Here is an 8,586-nt window from a genome sequence, read left to right on the forward strand (position 1 = left end):
AGGAGCAAAATGTTTTCAGTACACAAACAGCATTGTTTATCTTTAGAGAATAAGGACCCTTAATTCAGTTAATTTTTTACACAAAGCAGATATTCTACTTACGTTGTTATTTTCAGTTTAAAGACTTTTATTGGCTCTGTATCGTTGGTAAATGCAGCTGTCAGAAATAAAAGTCTTTACATTTAAATTGAGCTCCACATTATGATGTCTTCCGTGCACAAAAACTTGAATAAACAGCACGTGCTAAAGTAGAAATTTTCAAAGGCTCAGAGTTAAAATTATATTTTCCACTTGCTTAGTTTCATTTAGCTGGCATTTTGCGCCTTCTAAAGTATTTCCTCCATTTTGTAACCCTTCTCTCTCTATGCTTACACACCTTTTGGAGAAGTGGATAGAGCTTGCAAGCATCCATCTCTCTTTAGCTGAAGTGATACTTTTTAAAAAGGTCTGGAAAAGCAGAGTCCCGAACTTAGTGGAGGAGAAATTTGAGCTCCAATGCAATGAACAAAACTTTCATTGTCTTCAAAGGGTTTCTGTTTGGTTCCATAGCTATATGTCTACATAGTAGTACATGCACCTGAATGGCAGTATTTAAGAGGAGAGTTTACTGGAAAGTACCACTACATGGGGCTCTGTGAAGCTGTTATTAGCATCCACAGACACTAGGATATGAACTCAGGAGAAGAAGAAAAAGAAAAAGAAAAAAAGAAAAAGAAATTGATCCCTTGCAAGAAACAAGGGCAAAGTTGTCAAATGCAGGGATGATCCAATGACAGCAGCAACCATAGTGCATGAGTGACAGGCTGCAATGATGACACAAAAAAGAGATGACATCTGAGGGCAAGTAGGTAACCTGGTTGGGAGAGAGGGGAATTATCTGCACCAAAAGCTGTGTTGACCACCATAAGCCTTTGGGAAACACCTGAAGAAAAGAGTAGCATAAAGGTAAAAAGAAATTAAAATATCTTATATGGAGGAATAAAAATCTATGTATATATCAAAGATTGCAGACTGTAGTTAAAATTTTTTTTGACATAGAAAGTTAATAAATGGATACAAATAGAAGGAAATATAGTCAAAAAAGTTAGCTTCAATGTTTTCTGAAACACTCCTCACAACTTTGTCAGAGAAGCTATGAGAAGATAAGTGGGTACAATTCAGGTTGAGCTTATTCCCACAGAAGAGTATATGAATTACATGCCCGGGTGAATAAATAATGGAAATTATAGAAACTTTAATTGAACCTGGGTAAAGAGTGTCTTTTTATTATTATTATTAACAGCATGTGACTCCATTGGTCTTATGAAGAAAGTTCATGCTTTAGAAAGAAAAGAAGCCAAAGAGGTGAGGAATTTGACACTGTTTTCAAGGAGTGGATGGTCTTCCACTTCTGTGCATCATCCAGCCAGCCAGGCTGTGCCACAATCTGGGTACCCATGACATGTACCTTCACCAGAAACTGAGTTTCCAAAGGTACTAGATAGGATCCCAGCAATGAAACACATAGCTCTTGAGTTGCAATACATTTTGAAAGGTATTACATTCGTACTTTTTGCTGTAGCTTGGTCATACAACCATCAAGGCTGCTTTGCTGTGAAGATTTCATGATATGCCTGCGGAAAACTGTGAAACAGACTCTGGAGATGTAAACATCACAATGTTATCATCAGCTGCATGTGGCCTTGTTCAGCAAGAAAATGAAACTATTCCGGGACTGCCAAAGATATATTCTATTTTTGAGCCACTCTTGGAGCATCCCTTGCCCCAGGCTCACTGAGCTATACTGTCCCCAGGCATTGCATTTTGGTATACAGCTCCAGGTGACTACACTGGGGTTAGAAGAATGGATAAAATAGATACGCTCACTAAAAACCAATGTGCTTATTTTTGCTTATGGACATACCCAAAATAATCAAACAGATATGTAGAAGAGGAATATTTTCCACTACCTGTGAGAGGAAAAATCCTTCAGGAGAAGGCTAATGCCAAATATTTTTCCATGTCTGATATATCAGCAGGATTCTGGCATTGCCCATAGGAAAAAAGACCACATGTCTGTACACATTCAACACACCCATAGGGAGACACTGGTTTTTTTGCAGACTGCCATCTCAGTTATGTTTGGCACATATATTTTGTACTGGAAAACAGAAAACGTTGGTGGCATACAGCATACTAAACAGAAATTACTGCTGGGGAGCAGTGAAGAAGAGGATGACTAGAATTCAGCTATGGGAAGAGCTGGAGATTTTGAGAAAAGTTTAAAAAGTAAAACCACCAATTCTGTGTGCTGAAAATAGCAAACATGGGGAGAAATTTATATGGCAGGTTCTGCAGGTAGATGGCAGTAAGTATGAACAATTTATAAACACATCTGATCCAGCAAACAAGGAGATAGAAAGACCCTTTGAAGAATGATGCAGAAAAAAAATGGTGCCAAAATTAAATCCAACTTAAAATAGCAAGGCAAGGGGCCTACAGTGCCTAAATGGACACAGGGTTATTAAAAGTTTAGAAAAGACAAAATGGTACTTAAATAATGCAAATACACTCACCTCCTATATGGATGTTAGTACATCCCTCTCTGTGCTGTTCTACACTCTAGTACAACTGTATGGTCAAGTGTAGACTCATCTGCCACAGCTGCTAATAAAAGTGAATTTCAATACATTCAGTTACAGAGGAGACTTTGGATGTGATCTGGGTGGAAAAATCTTCCATCATTATGCAAGGTCCTTTTTGGTTGAAACTACCATCACCTCACTGTTGCCAATGTCTACAAAAGACTGCAAAACAGCACTCTAAGGCAGTAGCTGCAGATGTATGGCTGCAAATTGAGCAAGACCTCAGAGAGTTTTGGACTTACAGACATACTTTCAATCTTTTTTGACAAAAAATGCAGTGGAACAAGTCAAATGCTAGATTTCACAGACAAAATCAAATAAACCTGTCTTGCTTCAGATGAAAGGGGGATTCAAAACGATGGAGCTAGAGCTCAGGATGAAATCATACAGAAAGTAAAAAAAGCTATAAGCACAGCCAAGTTGAGAAAATATATTCTCAATCATTATCTATTAAGGAGAAATCTTTATGTTATTTTCCATTACATATTTTCATGATGTTGCTGTAAAGGCCTGTCATGTGTAAGGAATGCAACTACTACAACGGTCCCCCAGTCAAACATAAGGGACTATGTTAAAGACACAGGAAAAATTTGCCTGGTTGGCCAAGTAATTTTCGGGTCCCTGTTTTACTAACATGAAAGAAAGCAAACAGTAAAAAAAAAGTCAAAGAATATCAAATTAATGTCTCTGATGTCAAAGTCACTGGGGACTTGGAGAATTAGAGGCTAAGAAACATCCAAAAGCTTGGTATCACTGGGCTTTCAGGCACTGTTATTTCATGAGAAGGGAGCTGTCTGCCTCTCTCCTAGGTTGTAAATGGCTAGGATTCCATACTGACTACCTGTGGATATCTTAGATTATCACTCTGTGGACATCTGAGATTATCACTCTGTGGACAGACACCCTGTTGGTGTGGCAGATATTTTCTTGGAAAGACAAAGAGAACTGAAGATGCTAGTTTACATGAGAGGTTCCCAGGCTGATTGTAAACACTGTGCAATAACATAAAGGCACTCCAAACCATGGTACTACTATAATGTGTAGACTTGCTGCCTCTTGACAACAGTTCAGTCAGTTTAGAGCACCTCATACTATGTCTGAACTGTAGACTGTGCCACTGATTCCAAATTCCCACACCTGAGATCACACCCCAACTACATTCACTGTCCATATCAGGGTGAGAGTTACATACACATCAGCTCTTCCATGTCCTGATTTTTGTAGGTGAAAAATCAAGGTGTGAAGGCCCGATGGAAACCATGACTGGAAAACTAGGAGACTGAGACAGGGCACCAGTGGTCTGTTTCAGTCTCAGATCCAGATAAAAGGACAACAGAAAGAAAATAAAATATAATATAGTGGAATGATGTGCCTTAGCATTGTCTTTCAAAAAACTGCAGACCAATTCATAGGTCAAGAGCAAGACGAGAGAAAAGTAAGACAGGAAGAGACAAAAAGAAACCAAATCAAGTCCATCCAGAACTAAGAAATTAGGCAAAACAACTGTTTCTTTTTGCCCAAACGGTACTGGGCTCAGATCAGAGAGACAAGCCACAACAGTATTGTTGGTCAGCTACTGACATTTGACATAACCTTATTACAATTTCCCAGAGAGTGCCAACATCTTGGGCTGTATCTATTCATAATTGCGTATAATTTTACTCCCAAATTTCAGTTAACTTTTACATCACAAACAGGTGTGATGCAAAGCATACAATGTCCTTAAACAAAAAAGAGCATACTAGAGAAAATGCATTGTGGCATTCCGGAAGAACCTCTTCTTCCTTCTCATTGGGAATTGGGAAATTCTTTCCCATTTTCTGTGAGATTATGTCCTCTCAGCTGAATTTTTAACTTAATGAATTATAAAATAAATTTTATTTTCTTCCTCCAGGCCCAGGAGGCTTCGTGCTTGCAGGCTTTTGTCCTACTAGGGTTTTTCAACCACCCTGACATCTGCTGCAAAAGTAGCACCATGAGCTGTAGGCAATCCGGGAGATTCCCAGAATGCATTGAGAACAACTTCTTGAGCCACGTAATAGACAGCCCTACCTGAGGGGATGCAATACTGGATCTGATGGCCACCAATGCAAATGAGTTTATCAGTGATATCAAGATTGGAGGCAGTCTGGGCTGCAGTGATCATGCATTGGTGGAGTTCTCAATCCTGAGGGATATAGGACAAACAAGGGGTATAGTCAGGATCCTAAACTGTAGAAAAGCAAACTTCCAGCTCCTCAAGGAGTTAGTCAGCAGGATCCCCTGGGAAACGGTCCTCAGGGGCAAGGGAACAGAAGAGAGCTGGCAATCTTAAGGGTAGCTACAAAGAAGATGGAGACTCCCTTTTTACAAGGAGTCACATGGAGAGGACAAGGGGGAATGGACACAAGTTGCTCTTGGGGAGATTCCGACTGGACACCAGAGGGAAATTTTTCACAGTGAGGACAGTCAATCATTGGAATAATCTCCCCAGGGAAGTGGTTGACTCGGCCACACTGGACACTTTGAATAGTCGGCTGGACAGGGTGCTAGGCCATCTTGTCTAACCTGTGCTCTTCCTAGAAAGGTTGAACTAGATGATCCCTGAGGTCCCTCCCAACCTGTGATTCTGTGATTCTGTGTGATTCTGTGATCTTTAAGGATGGTTTCCATAGAGCACAAAAGCTCTCAGTTCCCAGGTGTAAGAAATCAGGCAAGGAAGGGAAAAGACAAACATGGATGAGTCAAGACATGCTCATGCTGGTCAAACTAAAGAGCAGCAGGGAACTGCACAGGCAGTGGAAGCAGGGACAGGTATCCTGGGAAGAGCATAGGGACGCTGCCCGGTTGTGTAGGGATGGAGTCAGGAGGGCCAAGGTGCGGCTGGAGCTGAATTTGGCAAGGTATGCAAACAACAAGAAGGACTTCTAGAGGTATGTCAACCAAACAAGGAAAGTTAAAGAAAGCATACCCACCCTGATGAACAAGAATGGTGACCTACTATCAACAGGCGAGGAGAAGGCTGAGGTACTCAACAACATTTTTGCCTCAGTCTTCACTGGTAACCTTTCTCCTCACCCTTCCCGAGTCGACGGACTGCAGGATGGAGACCAGCGGAGTAAAGCCCCTCCCACTGTAAGGGAAGATCATGTTCATGACCACCTGAGGAACGTGGACATGCACAAGCCTATGAGACCTGATGAGATGTATCCCAGAGTCCCGAGGGAATTGGCTGATGTGGTTGCCAAGACACTCTCCATGATATTTGAAAAGTCATGTCAGTCAGGTGAAGTCCCTGGGGACTGGAAGAAGGCAAACATTGTGTCCATCTTTAAAAAGGGTAGAAAGGAGGGACCAGGAAACTGCTGACATGTCAGCCTCGCCTCTGTGCAGGGGAAGATCATGGAACAGATCCTTCTACAAGCTACGCTAAAGCAAATGGAGGACAGAGAGATGATTCAAAGCAGCCAGAAAGGCTTCACCAAGGGCAAGACCTGCCTGACCAACATAGTGGCCTTCTATGGTGGAGTGACTACATGAGTGGACAAGGGAAAAGCTATGGATGTCACCTATCTGGAATTCTGTAAGGCCTTTGACATGGTCACCCACAGCATCCTTCTCTCTAAATTTGAGAGATACAGATTTGATGGGTGGACTGTTCGGTGGATAAGGGATTGGTTGGATGGTCACATCCAGAGGTTTAGTGGTCAATGGCTCAGTGTCTAGATGGAGACCGGTGATGAGTGGTGCCCCTCAAGGGTCCATACTGGGACCAGTACTGTTTAATATCTTAATCAATGACACAGGCAGTGGAATCAAGTGCACCCGCAGCAAGTTTACAGACAACACTAAGCTGAGTGGTGCAGCTGACATGCCAGAAGGACTGGATGTCATCCAAAGAGACCTGGACAACTTGCAGAGGTGGGCCTGTGAGAACCTCATGAGGTTCAACAAGGCCAAGTGCAAGGTCCTGCACCTGGGTCAGGGCAACCCCCAGTATCAATACAGGCTGGGGGATGAAGAGGTTGAGAGCAGCCCTGCAAAGAAAGACTTGGGAGTAGCGGTGGATGAAAAGCTGGACATGAGCCAACAATGCGCACTTGCAGCCCAGAAAGCCAATTGTATCCTGGGCTGCACCCAAAGAAGCCTGGCCAGGAGATTGAGGGAGGTGATTCTGCCCCTCTGCTCTGCTCTGGTGAGACCCCACCTGCAGTACTGCATCCAGCAGTGGAGCCCTCAACACAAGACATGGAACTGTTGGATCGGGTCCAGAGTAGGGCCACAAAAATGATCCGAGGGCTGGAGCACCTCTCCTGTGAGGACAGGCTGAGGCAGTTGGGGTTGTTCAGCCTGGAGAAGAGAAGGCTGCAGGGAAGACCTTACTGAGGCCTTTCAGTACTTAAAGGGGGACTATAGCAAGGATGGGGGCAACCTCTCTAGCAAGGCCTGTTGTGACAGGACAAGGTGTAATGGATTTAAACTAAAGTAAGGTAGATTTAGACTGGATATAAGGAAGAAATTTTTTATGATGAGGTTGGTCAAACACTGGAAAAGGTTGCCCAGAGAAGTTGTGGAGGCCCCATGCCCGGAAACATTCAAGATCAGGTTGGACGGCATTCTGGAACATCCCCCCACCACCGGATTCGGAGATACATCAGAACCACGGACAACACCGACCAGCCGGCGGACCGTACAGAGGGATGGACCACACAGACGGAAGGACAGATGGACCAACTGAGCACACGGACAGACCGAGCGAGCACACAGACAGCTGCAGATCCGTGGTGGTAGCTATTGCAAAAGTCTCACACTTGCTCGCTCTCTTTTAACCTTTCTCACATTTTTTTCCTGTCTCTCTTTCTCTGCTTTTCTCTCACGGTTTTATTGTTGGTCAAATAAAGTGACTTGGCACTTGACTCCATTTTGAGTCTTAATTCTGTTCTCGAGAATGTAAAAGGAACCTAGTCATGACAAAACATTGGAGTCAATCAGAAGTTAAGCCCAGCCACCCTCAACCTCCCAGAATTATCTGAGGTCAGTTGGAAAGCAAGGGGGTTTAACCTCTGCCAAATTGTTCAACCCAACAGTGGATCATGACAGACCCAGGGTGTGAAAGTCAGCTACAGGGGAGACCACAGGTCTGGGCCAGCTACAGGAGAGGTATGGGTGGATGGATGTGGTGGTGTTCATCTAGAAGGGGGCAGTGGGTGCAGGTTTGAGTACCAGAACTTGTGGGACTCATTTGCCTGGTGTCAGCAAAGGGTCATAGTAAATGGGGTTATATTGGGCTGATGGCCAGTCACTTGTGGGGTTCCACAGGGATCCATCTTAAGGCCAGTACTCTTTAATGTCATCATAAATAACTTGGATGCAGGACTTGAAGAAATACTAATTATGTTTGCTGATGACACAAAATTGGGAGAAGCTGACTTTCCTGAGGGTAGAGAGGCCCTGAAGAGAGATCTAGACAAATTAGAAAGCTGGGCAATCACCAACCATATGAAGTTTAACAACTTGTTAAAACCATCCAGCAGCCCTGGATGTACATACAGACTGGGGAATGAGAGGCTGGAGAGCAGTCCTGCGGAGAGACATCTGGGGGTTCTGACTGACAGCAAGTCGAACATGAGCCAACTCTGTGCCCTGGCAGCCAAGAGGGCTAACCCTGTCCTGGGGTGCATCAAGCCCTGCATTGCAGCCAATCGAGGGGGGTGATTGTCTTGCTCTGCTCTGCGCTGGTGCAGCCTCACCTCAAGTGCTGTGTGCAGTTTGGGGCACTACAGTGTATTAAGAAAACAAAGCAACTAGAGAGTGTCCTGAGTAGGGCCACACTGTTGGTGAAGGTTTTGGAAGGGAAGCTGTATGAGGAGTGGCTAAAGTAATTTGGTTTGTTGAACCTGGAGAGGAGGACACTGAGGGCAAACCTTGCCTCAGTCTACAGCTTCCTCACAAGGGGAGGAGGAGGGGCAGGAACTGATCTCTT

This window comes from Phalacrocorax carbo, chromosome 2 (genome assembly GCF_963921805.1).
Source record: "Phalacrocorax carbo chromosome 2, bPhaCar2.1, whole genome shotgun sequence".
NCBI classification, from domain to species: domain Eukaryota; kingdom Metazoa; phylum Chordata; class Aves; order Suliformes; family Phalacrocoracidae; genus Phalacrocorax; species Phalacrocorax carbo.